Here is a 17,791-nt window from a genome sequence, read left to right on the forward strand (position 1 = left end):
TAATTTGGAGTGAAAAAAACATAAAAGTGACCAACCAATCACCTACTTGCTCACCTAACTGATGTCTCTGGACCTCAGCTATCCGAGGTCTCTCTGTATCTCGCTCACCCTCTCGGTCTGCTCCTCGTTTTGTGAAAGGCCAGAACAGCACCACTTTCCTTACTGCACCGAATTCCCGAGTTAAATAGTCTTTCGAAGCTGCATTCTATTGAGCTCTGATACTTGCTTAGGTTAGATAGGTGGTAAAGGAAAAAGGATAAAACAATACTGTACACATATGACATTGACATTAGTATTCAGGAGCAGACGTGGGCTGGCTGGGCCAATCAGCCTGTTTGTATGTTATGATTTTGAGATATGTAATACTCTGAACAAATTTGTGGTATGTTGATGACACAGTGCCACTTGCAGAATCAGGAGAGGCCACACAAAATATTGTAGATCAAATAACATCTACAAGTTTAAAATGTGGATTTGGTATGAACGCAAGGACAGAATTTTATGCTCCCCAAAGGTGGATTCTGAGGTGGGGGGGAGCATAGAATTGAATAGATGGGATTTAGCCCCCCCCCCCGCCTCCTGCAAACCTGCCCACCCAAACCCAGACACAATTGGGTGGGCAGTACCCTTGGACGGGAAACCCACTTAAGGGCCCATTAAGGGTCTTTTCCCACCCAGCCTCAATTTTTACGCTGAGGGGAGCAGTTGCAGGTAGGGTGGGGAACAGACAAAAATACTTGTTTCCATCTCGGGCTGGCAGGGAGCTGTACCTCAATCTGAAGGCCCCTTCAGAGTTGGGGTGCCCTCCCCTCTGGGAGCTTGGATCTCTGGGCCTCCCTCCCCCCATTGGCCTACTCGTCGGCGCAGCAATCACTCCCTCTCTGACCACCCAAGGGCGTCCCCTCCCACCCCCGGGGCCCCCAAGACGTATGTTTCCAACGGTCCTGGGACTTTGTTCCAGGCAGAATGCTGCAGCACCACGTCTGGCCACTGCAGCGCTGTGCCTGGATGGTGGGAGCGCTGTTGGACAATCTGATTGGCTGACAGGTCTTACTGGCAGGATTTCCTTCCGAGGGTGGAAGAAAGTCTCGCTCACTGCCAACCAACACTCAAGTGAGCATCAAGTGGCAATAGGCTTCCAAGAGTCAAAGATAGTGCATTACGTGCTGACTCTTGGGATGGTGAGTGCCGATCGCTCGCCATCCTTACAATTCTACCCCACAAAAACAATTGTAGTTCGAGGAATACATTAGACAAAACTAGAGTGAATATTCAAGTGAATGGTGTCATAGAGTCATAGAATTGACAGTGATGAAGGAGGCCATTCAGCCCATCGAGTCTGCACCAGCTCTTGGAAAGAGCACCCTACTTAAGCCCACACCTCCACCCTATCCCAGTAACCCAGTAACCCCACCTAACCTTTTCTGGACACTAAGGGCAATTTATCATGGCCAATGCACCTAACCTGCACATCTTTGGACTGTGGAAGGAAACCGGGAGCACCCGGAGGAAATCCACGCACACACGGGGAGAACTGTTGCTTCACAACGCCAGGGTCCCAGGTTCGATTCCCGGCTTGGGTCACTGTCTGTGCGGAGTCTGCACGTTCTCCCCGTGTCTGCGTGGGTTTCCTCCGGGTGCTCTGGTTTCCTCCCACAAGTCCCAAAAGACGTGCTGTTAGGTGAATTGGACATTCTGAATTCTCCCTCTGTGACCCGAACAGGTGCCGGAGTGTGGTGATTAAGGGCTTTTCACAGTAACCTCATTGCAGTGTTCATGTAAGCCTATTTGTGACAGTAAAGATTATTATTATTAGATGTATTGCTTAAAATTCTATATACAAACCAGAAGACAAATGAAGATGTACTTGAAATAGCAAGAGCAGAAAGAACTCTAAAAGGTGACATCCGCAAAAGAAAATGTCAGTATTCCTGCCGTTAGATCAGAGCTGAAAAGCTACAGTGAATTCTTCTTGAGGACAAAATGGGGGATAACAGAAAGAGGGGTCGACCTAAGCATAGTTGGATAACGGACGTCACAAAGTGGGTGCAAACAAGCCACTGTGGGTGTGTGGGGATGGTGTAAGACCGATGAGCGTGACATACCACAGCAGAGCCTCTGGCAGGAGTAGCTACAAAAAGCGGCAACAATGCTCTATAATTGTTTCTTTTCCTACTTTCCTACTTTCTCTTTGCATCTGCCCCTTTCTCCTGTTCTTTGTTGTTATATGTTCCTGTATTTGCCACGGGTGTATCTTGCATATTTTTGGGATTCATTTTGCCCAGTTAAAGCTCAAGTGACATTTTTTGGCCACTGGAAAATTGGTTTGGGAAAATTCATTGAAAAATCTATTATTTCAGCACTGAGTCATGTCAATTTTGTTACACACGCGTTGATGAAAATAGTGCCATTCACCCTATGCAACTTGCAAGTGTTTCCATTTGTCTTATATCAGCTTTGATACAGTTGAACACTTTGAATGACATATATCTTCATTAAATTAGAGCTGCCAAGCCTAAGGGACACAAAAGTGTGACATATTTGGGCAGGTCAACACATTTTTATTTGGGGAAGGAATCATTAGAAGCCATTTGTTTTTCATAAGGAGAGGGTATTTTGTTGAACAAAGAACAAAGAAAAGTACAGCACAGGAACAGGCCCTTCGGCCCTCCAAGCCTGCGCCGACCATGCTGCCCGTCTAAACTACAATCTTCTACACTTCCTGGGTCCGTATCCCTCTATTCCCATGAAATGTTCATTCACACATAAAATGAGCTCAACACATAAAATTGTCGCCATAAGGCACACACACACCACTGACTGGGTTGAATGAATTTAGCAGATTTAAATTTTAGCTCATTAAAATTTTAGCTCTTCCACCCAAGTGGAAAGGTTGCTCGGCATTTACACTTTGCCTTGAGATAAACTATGGGCTTGTCTAATGTCAACTGTGTCATCGATGCACTCACAAAGCCTTTTGGGGAGCATTAAATGGGACACAAACGTGTATGCATGACTTTGTGTGCACAAAATTGACATTTTGGTTTGTGAGTGGGTAAAATATGCAAATCAAGCAAACTTATTCACTTTTAATGGATCTTGCTGATGAGGCTGCTTTCTAAATTGACCTTTTTAATTACAAGTAAAGCAAGCCATCCACCAGAAAAATGCTGACATTTCCCATGGCAATGGGCTTCTTTTCATAGAATTTACAGAGCAGAAGGAGGCCATTCGGCCCATCGAGTCTGCACCGGCTCTTGGAAAGAGCACCATACCCAAGGTCAACACCGCCACCCTATCCCCATAACACACTAACCCCACCCAACACTAAGGGCAATTTTGGACACTAAGGGCAATTTATCATGGCCAATCCACCTAACCCGCACATCTTTGGACTGTGTGTGTGCGGAGCACCCGGAGGAAACCCACGCACACACGGGGAGGATGTGCAGACTCCGCACAGACAGTGACCCAAGCCAGAATCGAACCTGGGACCCTGGAGCTGTGAAGCAATTGTGCTATCCACAAGGCTACCGTGCTGCCCGTACATGGAATGGTTAACATTTTATTGGTGATGGGGTGTTGGGAAAGCAGCCTAACCGGGACATACCAAAACTGGTGGCACTCTGATGTAGACCACGATGATGTTTACAGTAAATGTGTTTGGACGATATAATTTATATCAAGACGACACCATTAGAAGCTGCCCAAAAAACACTTTAGAATGAAAGTAATAGTCGCTATCTTTGTTATTCCTCACTGCTTTCCTCGAACATTTGGTTGAACCTCTTTCTCCCCTCATGAACACCACTGTTGAGAATATTTGCCATTTTTATTTTTTTGTTAGTCATTAAAATTTTAGAAATATACAATTTACGGTTATTATGTTTTAGTAGTTGCAACAGGGTGACTCTTCAGCTCCATAAACTATTTATTTTCACTGTGTATATTACTTATTTAAATAATTTATTTTATGTTATAACCTATACGAGAGCCACGGGACTGGGCCAATTAGGCTCCCTGTGACTCTCGAGGAATAGGAGGTACCCCGCTGAGGGGGCGGAGCTCCCTCATTAGCGGGGATCAAACGTGGACAAAACAACGCCAGCCCGGGTGTGGACCGGTCGCGGGAGTCCCTTTGGGGAGTGGTGGTGTATAGAGTTTAGTTCGACATTCAATAAACCTTTGTTTCCTTTACACTCCTGTGCAGTCGCTTCCTTGGATCCAACACTTTATATTCATTTCAATCATTTTTTTAAGTGAACATGTAACTTCATCCATCAAATATGTTTATCCTTTTCATATTACAAATGGTTGACTTTATATCTGTGAATATGTGAGATGCCAGTTGAATTGGTTTGGGGGTACCTTGGGTCAAGGTACCTTGCACTTTGGTTAAACGACCTAACAGGACCTCTATATTCCAGCCTGTTAAAGTGGGCTTTGTGAAATCTTTATTGCACCATTTAACTCAACGTTATGTATTTCTGAAGACTTCCGGTGATGGCGATGTGCTGAGCGGGGGCACAAAAGGTGGCTCTCCTCCAAAGAACTAGAAAATAGGCACTTGTGACCAAAATTGGCCCGTAAAAATCGGGCAAAAAAGATCCCCTCACCCTCTACAACACAAAGACAAGGAGAGATGCCGGGTAGCAGTAGCTTCAGAGGCCGCAAAGAAGCCAAAAGCAGCAGCAAAGGACAGGAAAAGCAAATGAGTGGATCGGCGGACCCACGAGGTGGGGTATCCCCGGTAACGCCTGAGAGAGGGAGAATAGAAAGCCGTAGAACAAGCTCCCCCTCCTGCAGAAGATGGATGGAAGTAGTTCCTCATGAGGGAACTAAAAGAACCGAAAGATGAGATCAAGATCGAGATCAAGGCAGCGGTCAAGGTGGCGGTCACAGAAGTGCTGGCCACTATGCAGGAGATACGGTCGAGGTTCCAAAACCTCAGGATAGTGGGCCTACCACTCCAGAGGGAACAGAGGGTAGGGACCCGACAGACTACGTGGCCCAGATGCTGGGTAACTGGTGGGGAGGGACAGCTTCCCCAACCCACCAGAGATCGGCGGGGCCCAAGTCGCTCCGGCCAAAACCCAAGGCTGGGGAGCAGCCGAGTGCGATCGTCGTCAGATTGCATCGGTACTAAGACCGGAAGCGAATCCTGAGCTGGGCCAGGCAAACGAAGGCCTGCAACTGGGAGGGGCACAAGGTCAGGATATACCAGAACATTGGGGCAAGCCTGGCAAAACACTGGGCAGAGTTCAATAAAGCGAAGGAGCAAAGTGAAGTTTGGGATGCTGTACCCAGCCAGACTTTGGGTCATGTACCAGGGCAGGGAGGATTATTTCACGACCCCTGAGGATGGGTTCGCCCAAAAGAACGGGCTTTGTAAACAGCAACAAAGACAACGATGAGGCGGATACCTGAGATGCAAAAAATGTTAAAGGAGAATTTGCGCGGGATTGTACCGCCTCGTTCTGAACCTGGGAACCAGAGCACAGAAAGGGGGGTGGTGAGCGAAAGAGGGGGTCGGGATGACCCTAGGAGAGGAGCCACCACACTCGCAGGAAAGCTAGCGCCAAGAGGTACGAGTGAGGGGGGTGCGTGGCGCATCTTCCACTGGGGAGAGAGTGCAAGGCAATGGAGGGGGGGGAGAACAGAGGGGGGTATAACAGTAGAGAAGGGGGATAGGAGAAGGGGTGAGAAGCAGAACCACAGGGGGAATGAAGGGACGGGGGGGGGGGGGGGCGGGGGAAAGGCTCTAGGCTGACTACAACAGGCCACACGAGGTAACAAGGAATAAAATAGCACCGCAAACAGCCACTTTGGAGGGTCCCCAGCAAAGGGAAACCCCGGAGTGCAGGGGCTCACCCACATGGAGTACACATAGTTGGCGGCCATGTTGAGTTGCCCCTGAGCAGTTGCTTGCTCCATTGACAGAAACCATGAAGAATTGATTATTTCTAGTTTACCATTAATTACCACCTCGTTTGGAGCAGTCATAAGAACATAAGAACTAGGAGCATGAGTAGGCCATCTGGCCCCTCGAGCCTGCTCCACCATTCAATGAGATCATAGCTGATCTTTTGTGGACTCAGCTCCACTTTCCGGCCCGAACACCATAACCCTTAATCCCTTTATTCTTCAAAAAACTATCTATCTTTATCTTAAAAACATTTAATGAATGAGCCTCTACTGCTTCACTGGGCAAGGAATTCCATAGATTTACAACCCTTTGGGTGAAGAAGTTCCTCCTAAACTCAGTCCTAAATCTACTTCCCCTTATTTTGAGGCTATGCCCCCTAGTTCTGCTTTCACCCACCAGTGGAAACAACCTGCCCGCATCTATCCTATCTATTCCCTTCATAATCTTATATGTTTCTATAAGATCCCCCCTCATCCTTCTAAATTCCAACGAGTACAGTCCCAGTCTACTCAACCTCTCCTCGTAATCCAACCCCTTCAGCTCTGGGATTAACCTAGTGAATCTCCTCTGCACACCCTCCAGTGCCAGTGCGTCCTTTCTCAAGTAAGGAGACCAAAACTGAACACAATACTCCAGATGTGGCCTCACTAACACCTTATACAATTGCAGCAGAACCTCCCTAGTCTTAAACTCCATCCCTCTAACAATGAAGGACAAAATTCCATTTGCCTTCTTAATCACCTGTTGCACCTGAAAACCAACTTTTTGCGACTCATGCACTAGCACACCCAGGTCTCTCTGCACAGCAGCATGTTTTAATATGTTATCATTTAAATAATAATCCCTTTTGCTGTTATTCCTACCAAAATGGATAACCTCACATTTGTCAACATTGTATTCCATCTGCCAGATCCTAGCCCATTCACTTAGCCTATCCAAATCCCTCTGCAGACTTCCAGTATCCTCTGCACTTTTTGCTTTACCACTTATCTTAGTGTCGTCTGCAAACTTGGACACATTGCCCTTGGTCCCCAACTCCAAATCATCTATGTAAATTGTGAACAGTTGTGGGCCCAACACTGATCCCTGAGGGACACCACTAGCTACTGATTGCCAACTAGAGAAACACCCATTAATCCCCACTCTTTGCTTTCTATTAATTAACCAATCCTCTATCCATGCTACTACTTTCCCCTTGATGCTATGCATCTTTATCTTATGCAACAACCTTTTGTGTGGCACCTTGTCAAAGGCTTTCTGGAAATCCAGATATACCACATCCATTGGCTCCCCGTTATCTACCGCACTGTTAATGTCCTCAAAAAATTCCACTAAATTAGTTAGGCACGACGTGCCCTTTATGAACCCATGCTGCGTCTGTCCAATGGGACAATTTCCATCCAGATGCCCCGCTATTTCTTCCTTGATGATAGATTCCAGCATCTTCCCTACTACCGAAGTTAAGCTCACTGGCCTATAATTACCCGCTTTCTGCCTACCTCCTTTTTTAAACAGTGGTGTCACGTTTGCTAATTTCCAATCCGCCGGGACCACCCCAGAGTCTAGTGAATTTTGGTAAATTATCCCCAGTGCATTTGCAATTTCCCTAGCCATCTCTTTTAGCACTCTGGGATGCATTCCATCAGGTCCAGGAGACTTATCTACCTTTAGCCCCATTAGCTTGCCCATCACTACCTCCTTGGTGATAACAATCCTCTCAAGGTCCTCACCTGTCATAGCCTCATTTCCATCAGTCACTGGTATGTTATTTGTGTCTTCCACTGTGAAGACCGACCCAAAAAACCTGTTCAGTTCCTCAGCCATTTCCTCATCTCCCATTACTAAATCTCCCTTCTCATCCTCTAAAGGACCAATATTTACCTTAGCCACTCTTTTTTGTTTTATGTACTTGTAGAAACTTTTACTATCTGTTTTTATATTCTGAGCAAGTTTACTCTCATAATCTATCTTACTCTTCTTTATAGCTTTTTTAGTAGCTTTCTGTTGCCCCCTAAAGATTTCCCAGTCCTCTAGTCTCCCACTGATCTTTGCTACTTTGTATGTTTTTTCCTTCAATTTGATACTCTCCCTTATTTCCTTAGATATCCACGGTCGATTTTCCCTCTTTTTACCGCCCTTCCTTTTTGTTGGTATAAACCTTTGCTGAGCACTGTGAAAAATCACTTGGAAGGTTCTCCACTGTTTCTCAACTGTTTCACTATAAAGTCTTTGCTCCCAGTCTACCTTAGCTAGTTCTTCTCTCATCCCATTGTAATCTCCTTTGTTTAAGCACAAAACACTAGTGCTTGATTTTACCTTCTCACCCTCCATCTGTATTTTAAATTCCACCATATTGTGATCGCTCCTTCCGAGAGGATCCCTAACTATGAGATCCTGAATCAATCCTGTCTCATTACACAGGACCAGATCTAGGACCGCTTGTTCCCTCGTAGGTTCTATTACATACTGTTCTAGGAAACTATCGCGGATACATTCTATAAACTCCTCCTCAAGGCTGCCTTGACCGACCTGGTTAAACCAATCGACATGTAGATTAAAACCCCCCATGATAACTGCTGTACCATTTCTACATGCATCTGTTATTTCTTTGTTTATTGCCTGCCCCACCATAATGTTACTATTTGGTGGCCTATAGATTACTCCTATCAGTGACTTTTGCGCCTTACTATTCCTGATTTCCACCCAAATGGATTCAACCTTATCCTCCATAGTACCGATGTCATCCCTTACTGTTGCCCGGATGTCATCCTTAAATAACAGAGCTACACCACCTCCCTTACCATCCACTCTGTCCTTCCGAAAGGTTTGATACCCTCGGATATTTAACTCCCAGTCGTGACCATCCTTTAACCATGTTTCAGTAATGGCCACTAAATCATAGTCATTCACGATGATTTGCGCCATCAACTCATTTACCTTATTCCGAATACTACGAGCATTCAGGTAAAGTACACTTATGTTGGCTTTTTTACCTCTGTTCTGAATCTTAACACCTCGATCAGTAACCTCTCCTAAGTTATATTTCCTCTTAACCTTTCTCCTAATTTTCCTTGTCGTCGAACCCATATCTTCCTGTAACAACCTGCCGCGTCGCTTACCATTAATGTTTTCACTTCCCGTTTTATTTCTTTTAGTATTCCTGGTCCTATTCACTGAGCTCCCCTCAGTCACTGTACCTTGTACTGTCACCCTTTTTGATTTTTGACGATGTCTTCTCTGCCTTACACTTTCCCCCTTACTGCCTTTTATTTCTGTCCCTGTTTTACTACCTTCCAACTTCCTGCATCGGTTCCCATCCCCCTGCCACATTAGTTTAAACTCTCCCCAACAGCTCTAGCAAACACCCCCCCTGGGACATCGTTTCCAGTCCTGCCCAGGTGCAGACCGTCCGGTTTGTACTGGTCCCATCTCCCCCAGAACCGGTTCCAATGTCCCAGGAATTTGAATCCCTCCCTCTTGCACCATCTCTCAAGCCACGTATTCATCCTCTCTATCCTGACATTCCTACTCTGACGAGCTCGTGGCACTGGTAGCAATCCTGAGATTACTACCTTTGAGGTCCTACTTTTTAGCTTAACTCCTAGCTCCCTAAATTCAGCTTGTAGGACCTCATCCCATTTTTTACCTATATCGTTGGTGCCTATGTGCACCACGACAGCTGGCTGTTCACCCTCCCCCCCCCAGAATGTCCTGCAGCCGCTCCGAGACATCCTTGACCCTTGCACCAGAGAGGCAACATACCAGCCTGGAGTCTCGATTGCGTCCGCAGAACCGCCTATCTATTCCCCTTACAATTGAGTCCCCTATCACTATAGCCCTGCCATTCTTCTTCCTGCCCAGCTGCGCAGCAGAGCCAGCCACGGTGCCATGAACCTGGCTGCTGCTGCCTTCCCCTGGTGAGCCATCTCCCTCAACAGTATCCAAAGCGGTATATCTGTTTTGCAGGGAGATGACCGCAGAGGACACCTGCACTGCCTTCCTACTCTTGCTCTGTCTTTTGGTCACCCATTTACTATCTCCCTCAGTACCTTTCACCTGCGGTGTGACCAACTCGCTAAACGTGCTATCCACGACGTCCTCAGCATCGCGGACGCTCCAAAGTGAGTCCATCCGCAGATCCAGAGCCGTCAAGCGGTCTAACAGGAGCTGCAACTGGACACACTTCTTGCACGTGAAGGAGCCAGGGACAGTGGACGTGTCCCTGAGCTCCCACATCGCACACGAGGAGCATGACACGGGTCTGAGATCTCCTGCCATGTCTTAAACCTTCGGTTAACTTCAACAATTTCAATTTCCCCCCCAAAAATTTAAATAAATAAATAAACAACGAAGAAAAAAATAAATAAATATACCAATGAAAAGAAACAGAAAAACAGAAACACTACTTACCAGTCACAAAAAGCACTTCCTCCCCACCCAGCTTCGAATTCCCACCTCGATTCAAATTCCCATTAGCTCATGTGGGAAATAGAATTGTCTTTAGGCTAAAATCAAGCATGAGATCAGGTGTAAAACCTATCCTTGTCAGCTTGGATCTAGTATGTCCCTTTTGTGGAGACGATGAATTGGATTTAGTTTGAATTCGGATTGGTTTTTGGAGCAAGCAAGGAGATGGATTAAGGGTGTCCCTTGTCCATTGTGCATTCGCTTTGTAACTCTGAGAAGCAGAGGATGTTGTTGTGAAGCTGTGGTAAATGCAAAGTTAGGGATGAGTAAGAGTATTAACCTGCATTCGAGATTGCTATCTCTGGAAGCACTGCTTTTTCACGCAAAGTGACAAATAGAGCAAGGTGATCCATTTCTAACTCTGGCATCCCTCACCTTGACTCGTGCAAATAAAACTAATCAAAAAGATTTGCATTCAAAATCACATTAAATTATTTTACAATTTAAAAAAAATTAATGTATCTTTGCAAGAGACTTAGAAACTACTGGCGTATAATTAGGGTGGAAATATGTGATGGGATTTATTCATTTGATTTCTTGGGATTTATTCACTTGATTTCAATTAATTGTGAAATATTTCATAAAATTATTGCTGTTATCTGACACCTTAAATTTGCTAATATTTGAAATCAACATTTTCCTCATAATTAGTTTGAAATTCCAGATTTCTCAGGGACTGCCCCACCTGCCATAAGTACATGAGGGGAAAAGGAATAAAAGGATATGCAGAAAGGGTTAGCTAAAGTAGGATAGAAGGCGGCTCAATTGGATCATAAACACTGACACAGACCATTTGGCCTGTTTCTGTGCTCTATGTTCGATATAATGTGCAGTCTGCTTCTGAAACGTTGATTCAGGCTTTGGCAAAAAATCACTCAACCACCTCAGAGGACTAGGAGGGCTGGATTTTTTTGAATATGGAATTCTCTCGAATGGCGCAGTGAGTTTGTTCAATGAGTGCTTGAGCCATTCACAGCGGGGAAGGTACCATTTGATATTTGATTGTACTAAGTCTCAGAATCGTCACAGCGCAGAAGGAAGCCATTTGGCCCACTGTGCCTGCACCAGCACTCCAAGCGAGCATTGAGGATTAATGGTATTCCCCTGCCTTTTCCCCATACCGCTGCACATTGTTTCCATTCAAATAATCATCTAATGTCCTCTGGAATGCCTCGATTGAACCTGCCTGCACCACACTTCCAGGCCGTGCATTTCAGACACAAACCACTCGTGTGCAAACGTTTTTTCTCACATCACATTTGCTTCTTTTGCAAATCACTTTAAATCTGTGCCCCCTCTCGTTTTTGATCCTTTTATGAGCGGGAACATTTTCTCCCAATCTACTCTGTCCAGCCCTCTCATGATTTTGAACATCTCTATCAAATCTCCTCTTAGCCTTCTTCTCCCCAGTCCCATTCTCCACAAACTATCCTCATAACTGAAGTTTCTCATCCCGGGAACCATTCTTGTAAACCTCTTCTGCACCCTCTCCAGTGGGGATGTTTGCGGATAACTGCATAATGTTCAGTACCATTCGCAGCTCCTCAGATAATGAAGCAGTCCATGCCCAAATGCAACAAGACCTGGACATGGGGCTGACAAGTGGCAAGTTACATTCACGCCACCCAAGCACCAGGCAATGACCATCTCCTACAAAAGAGGATCTAACCATCGCCCCTTGACATTCAGTGGCATTGCCACTGCTGAAACCTCCACAATCAACATCCTGGTGGTTACCACTGATCAGAAACGAACTGGACTAGACTAGCCATATTTTTTTTTCAATAAACATTTTATTGAGGTATTTTTGGTATTGTAACAACAACAATATAAACAATGCACATGAAACTATAAACATGGCACAAAAGCCTTCCTTCCTTCCTTACAGGTCCCACCTTTATTAACCCCGTACTCTAAGCTAAACTTACCCCCCCCCCCCCCCCCCCTTCTGCTGACGATTAATTTTCCGCGAAGAAGTCGACGAACGGTTGCCACCTCCAGGTGAACCCTAACAGTGACCCTCTCAAGGCAAACTTGATTTTCTCCAAACAGAGAAGCTAGCTATGTCAGATAGCCAGGTCTCCTACTTCGGGGGCTTTGAGTCCCTCCAAACTAATAGTATCCGTCTCTGGGCTACCAGGGAAGCAAAGGCCAGAACGTCTGCCTCTTTCTCCTCCTGAATTCCCGGGTCTTCCGACACTCCGAAAATCACCACCTCGGGACTCAGCGCCACCCTTACCCTTGTTTTTAACACCGTGGACATGACATCTGCAAACCCCTGCCAAAATTCCCTAAGGTTCGGACATGTCCAAAACATGTGGACATGGTTCGGTGGTCCTCCCACACATTTTACACACCTGTCGTCCACAACAAAGAACCTGCTCATCCGGGCCACTGTCATGTGAGCCCGGTGAACAACCTTGAATTGTATCAGGCTGAGCCTGGCACATGTTGCGGACGCGTTGACTCTACTCACCGCGTCCGCCCATAGACCATCCTCTATCTCTCCTCCCAGCTCCTCCTCCCACTTGCGCTTCAGCTCCTCGGTCTGCGTCTCCTCTGACCCCATAAGTTCCTTGTAAATGTCTTTTCCTACCCACCCTCTGGAAACTACCCTGTCCTGAATCCCCCTTAGCGGTAGGAGCGGGAAGGTTGACACCTGTTTACGTAGGAAGTCCCGCACCTGCAGATACCTGAATTTGTTTCCCCTCGCCAACCCAAACTTCTCCTCCAGCGCCCTCATACTCGGAAAGCTCCCCTCTGTAAACATATCCCCCATCCTCTCAATCCCTGCTCTCCGCCATATCCGGAACCCCCCATCCATACTTCCCGGGGCAAACCGGTGATTATTACAGATTGGGGACCAGACCAATGCTCCCTCTGCTTCCACATGCCGCCTCCACTGGCCCCCAGACTCTCAGGGCCGCCACCACCACGGGGCTGGTGGAGTACCGTGCCGGCGGGAATGGCAGAGGCGCAGTTACCAACGCCCCCAGACTGGTGCCCTTGCATGAAGCTGCCTCCATACGCTCCCATGCCGACCCCTCCCCCACTACCCACTTCCTGATCATGGCTATATTCGCCGCCCAGTAATAGTTACTAGACTAGCCATATTAATAATGAAGCTACCATGGCAGGTCAAAGGCTAGGAATCCTACAACAAGTAACTCACCTCCTGACCCCCCCAAAGCCTGTCCACCATCTACAAGGCACAAGTCAGGAATGTAATGGAACACTCTCCTCTTGCCTGGATGAATGCAGCTCCAACAACACTCAAGATGTTCGACACCATCCAGGACAAAGCAGCCCGCTTGATTGCTCCCCCTTCCACAAACGTTCAAACTCTCCACCACTGACGAACAGTGGCAGCCGTGTGTACCATCTGCAAGATGCACTGCAGTAACTTGTCAAATTTCCTGAGGCAGCACTTTCCAAACCCACTACCATTTGGAAGGACAAGAGCAGCAGAGACCTGGGAACCCCAGAACCTGGTGGTTCTGCTCCAAGTCACTCACCACCCTAACTTATATATCAACCCAGTCGGTCAGTTCCGTGACTTTGGAAATCAGTCCTTGGTTCTGGAGGTCCTGCAGCTGGTGCTTGAGGCGGTCTTAAGGAGTGCTGGGACCCTGCAAGGTGTGTTGCTAACTTTTGGTTGGCTCTTAAATTGTAATTTGCTCTGTTTGTTTAACCTTTGCTCTAGAGTCGCCAGGTATCTTTATGATACCACCACGAGGTTCAAGTTCAAGTAATGATCAATAACTCAACACATCAATTAGTAAGATTCAAATCAAAGCACAGTTATTATACACAGTAAATCACTACTCATGCATAAAGTCTACTTTCTAGGCTATTCCTATCACTAAAAGGACTATACTTAGCTTCGGACTGGCCCACCAGGTCAGGGGAACAAATGGCCTTCCGTCCAGGTCCTGAGTCTGCAGGATTCAAAAGCTGGTATGGACTGGTAGCTAGGAGCGCCTATCTCGTAGCGAGCATTGACTCGAGACTTACTTGGTTGGAGGCAGCGAGACAGGTCACTGTCAAGGGTTGGTTCAAGTTGCTGAGTGACCCTGCCAAAGAAGGACGATTTGAACTTGGGGGATTTACTTTATAGTTCCCAGGGGCTTCCCGCCCTTCGGGGCGGACCCCGTACCGGGCAGAAGGGCAGTTATGAACGGGGGTCTGGCAAGCTCTCAGCGGTTTCTGCCGATGAGCGTGCGGGCAAGCTCTCAGCGGTTTCTGCCGATGAGCGTGCGGGCAAGTTCTCAAAGGTTTCGGCCGTAAAATAAGGCGTGGGGCCGTGGAAAAAAATTTCCGATCTCACAAACAACATTTAATACTAACAGTAACAAACAACATTAAACAACATGCTGCAGGTTCCATCAGAAAGGACACCGTTTTCTCCCAAGCGGCTCCTTTTTAAAACATCATCTGGACACCTCAGTTATCGGTTGCGAACAGGGTCGCAAAGGGGTTCTCGTTTTGGGAGTCAGACTCAAAGTCGCCATCTTCTCCTGGATGCCATACTCTTGAATGTATAAGGGCTGATAGGGCTGCATGGTGCGATTTGGGGTCCATCTCGTCGTTCCGGACGAGCCTGAATGAATTATCGCGGTGCCAAAAGGTGGTGTCTAGTTCTGTGGGGACGGAATCGTCATCGTAGGGCGGTGGTCTTTGGTGGGGTTTGTTGAGGAATGTGATGAGGAAGGGATCACTCGAATCGTGGTCAGATTTGCTGGGAGTGGGTCCTGTTGCCTGGGGATAGTAGGGAGACGTGCGGTGGCTATTATCTGAGTCACAGTCGCTGTCGCTGCTGTCTGTGGGCGTTCCTGGGCGGAGTCTAGAGGTCGAGGTGGAGTCGAGGGCGAGTCCGTGGATGTGGTGGGTGTGTTGGGGGAGGGTAGGGATATGTTGGCTGTGGGCGGGGCGTGGTCTGCTGCGTCGAGCAGGACGTGATGTGCGTGGTTGGACTGTGGGCCATATGCCTTAAGCTGGTTAATATGGAACCACGCAGTCTTTCCGTTGGGGTACTTAATTTTATAGACGGAGGGGCTTACTTTGTCCGCAATGGAGTACGGACCCGAATACTTCGGTGACAGGAATGTGCTGGGGTTATAGATGGAGAGCATGACCTGCTGTCCTACCTCAAACTCAGTCGCATGCACTGTCTTGTCGAAACAGGCCTTGCTCTGTTTCTTCCGTGTGCCTAATCTTACTGCGGCTGCTAGCTGAGCCGTTTTTAGTGACCTTGCCTTTCTGACATGCACTTTCTATTTTGTGGTGCATTTTGTGCCCCCGGTCCTGGCCACTGTTAGGAGGCCTGTACATAACTCCCATTATGGTTTTTTTGCCTTTGTGGTTCCTCAACTCTACCCACACAGACTCCACATCATCTGACCCTATGTCATTTAGTGCTATTGATTTAATTTCATTCCTAATTAACAAGGCAACCCCGCCCCCTCTGCCCACCTCCCAGTCTTTTCGATAGGTTGTGAATCCCTGGATGTTTAAATGCCAGTCCTGAACCCCCTGCAACCATGTCTCTGTGATGCCTACCACATCATACCTGCCAGTCACAATCTGGGCCACAAGCTCATCTACCTTGTTCTGTACACTGCGCGCATTTAAATATAGCACCTTTAATTCTCTATTGACCGTCCCTTTTTGTTTTCTTAGTGTGGTGGACCTTGGTTTACTGAGCCTTTCCATACACTGTGTCATATTTTGTGGGATGGGGACTATCGTAACCTCTCCTGAGTTTTGTCTTTTCGTGCTTTTTTGTATACCTAAGCAGCTACGCTTCCCACTGATTACTTCACCTCTTGGTTCCCTGACTTTCCCTTCCCCCCCCCCCCAATCTTTAGTTTAAAGTCCTATTGACCACCCTATTTATTCTTTTCGCCAGAACACTGGTCCCAGCTCGGTTCAGGTGGAGACCATCCCAACGGTATAGGTCCCCCCTGTCCCAAAACTGATGCCAGTGTCCCATGAAAAGGAACCCCTCTTTCCCACACCACTCTTTCAGCCACGTGTTAACTTCCCTGATTCTTGCCTCCCTATGCCAATTTGCACGTGGCTCGGGCAGTAATCCGGAGATTATGACCCTTGAGGACCTGTTTTTTAATTTGAATCCTAGCTCTTTATAATCTCTAAACAGGTCCTCTTTCCTAGACTTGCCTATGTTGTTGGTACCGACATGGACCACAACAACTGGATCCTCCCCCTCCCTCTCCAGTATCCTTTCAAGCCGGTCAGAGATGTCCCGCACCCTAGCACCGGGCAGGCAACATACCATGCGGGACTCTTTATCCTGCTCACAAAGGATACTATCTATCCCCCTGATAATAGAATCCCCTACAACTACAACTTGCCTATTTACTCCCTCCCCTTGAATGGCCTGCTGAACCATGGTGCCTTGGTCAGCTGGTTCATCCTTCCTGCAGCCCTGTTCGCCATCCACACAGGGAGCAAGTGCCTCATACCTGTTGGACAGAGTCAAGGGCTGAGGCTCCTGAGTTCCTGACTGCTGGTTCCCTTTACCTGCCTGACTTGCAGTCACACCCTGCTGTCCCTGGCCACTGGCAGGATTTAAACTACTTACTCTGACAGGTGTGACTGCCTCCTGAAACACAGTGTCCAGGTAAGTCTCCCCCTCCCGGATGTGCCTCAGTGTTTGAAGCTCAGACTCCAGCTCATCAACTCTGAGCCGGAGCTCTTCGAGCAGCCAACACTTACTGCAGATGTGGTCGCTGCAGCTCACAATGGGATCTGCCAGCTCCCACATCAAGCAGCTCAAGCACATCACCTGACCAGCCATCACTAATTAATTAATTAGTTTAATTTAAGTTTATGAGTTTAGCTGTGTTTTTTTTTTTAATTTGGGGCAGATTTGCTATCAACCACTCAGATCACAGCTTCCCTCTGACGTCACTTTTGGAAAAAAAAACTGGAAAACAGGAAGTTACCGTTAGGTTTTTATACTCACAGAGACTACTCCTCCTCCTCCGAACGGCTCCCGAACTTAGGCCCGAAGAAAGAGAACAAAACAGTAGGGAAAAAGCACCTTTTCCCACTCTTCACCAAATTACCTCACTGCACCAAATTACCAAATTCTCACTCGGTCTGTATCTCTCTCACTCAGGCTGTGACTCCTTGACCTGCGCAATGCTTACTAATGTGCGCTTTCTGGCTGTCTTTTATACAGACTTTAGGATGACTCACACTAAAACTTCAAAGAGAAGAAAACAATGTGTACCTTTGTGCCCCTTAACAGGCCTCAGGTGACTGCCAGATAACTGCCTCTCAGCAATTAGGGTGGGGGCAGCTTCAGCCAATCAGACACTAAGCTACACTGCACTTTTAACTGAAAAACAGCAAAATTAGATTAACCACTTA

This window comes from Scyliorhinus torazame, chromosome X (assembly GCF_047496885.1).
Source record: "Scyliorhinus torazame isolate Kashiwa2021f chromosome X, sScyTor2.1, whole genome shotgun sequence".
NCBI lineage: Eukaryota > Metazoa > Chordata > Chondrichthyes > Carcharhiniformes > Scyliorhinidae > Scyliorhinus > Scyliorhinus torazame.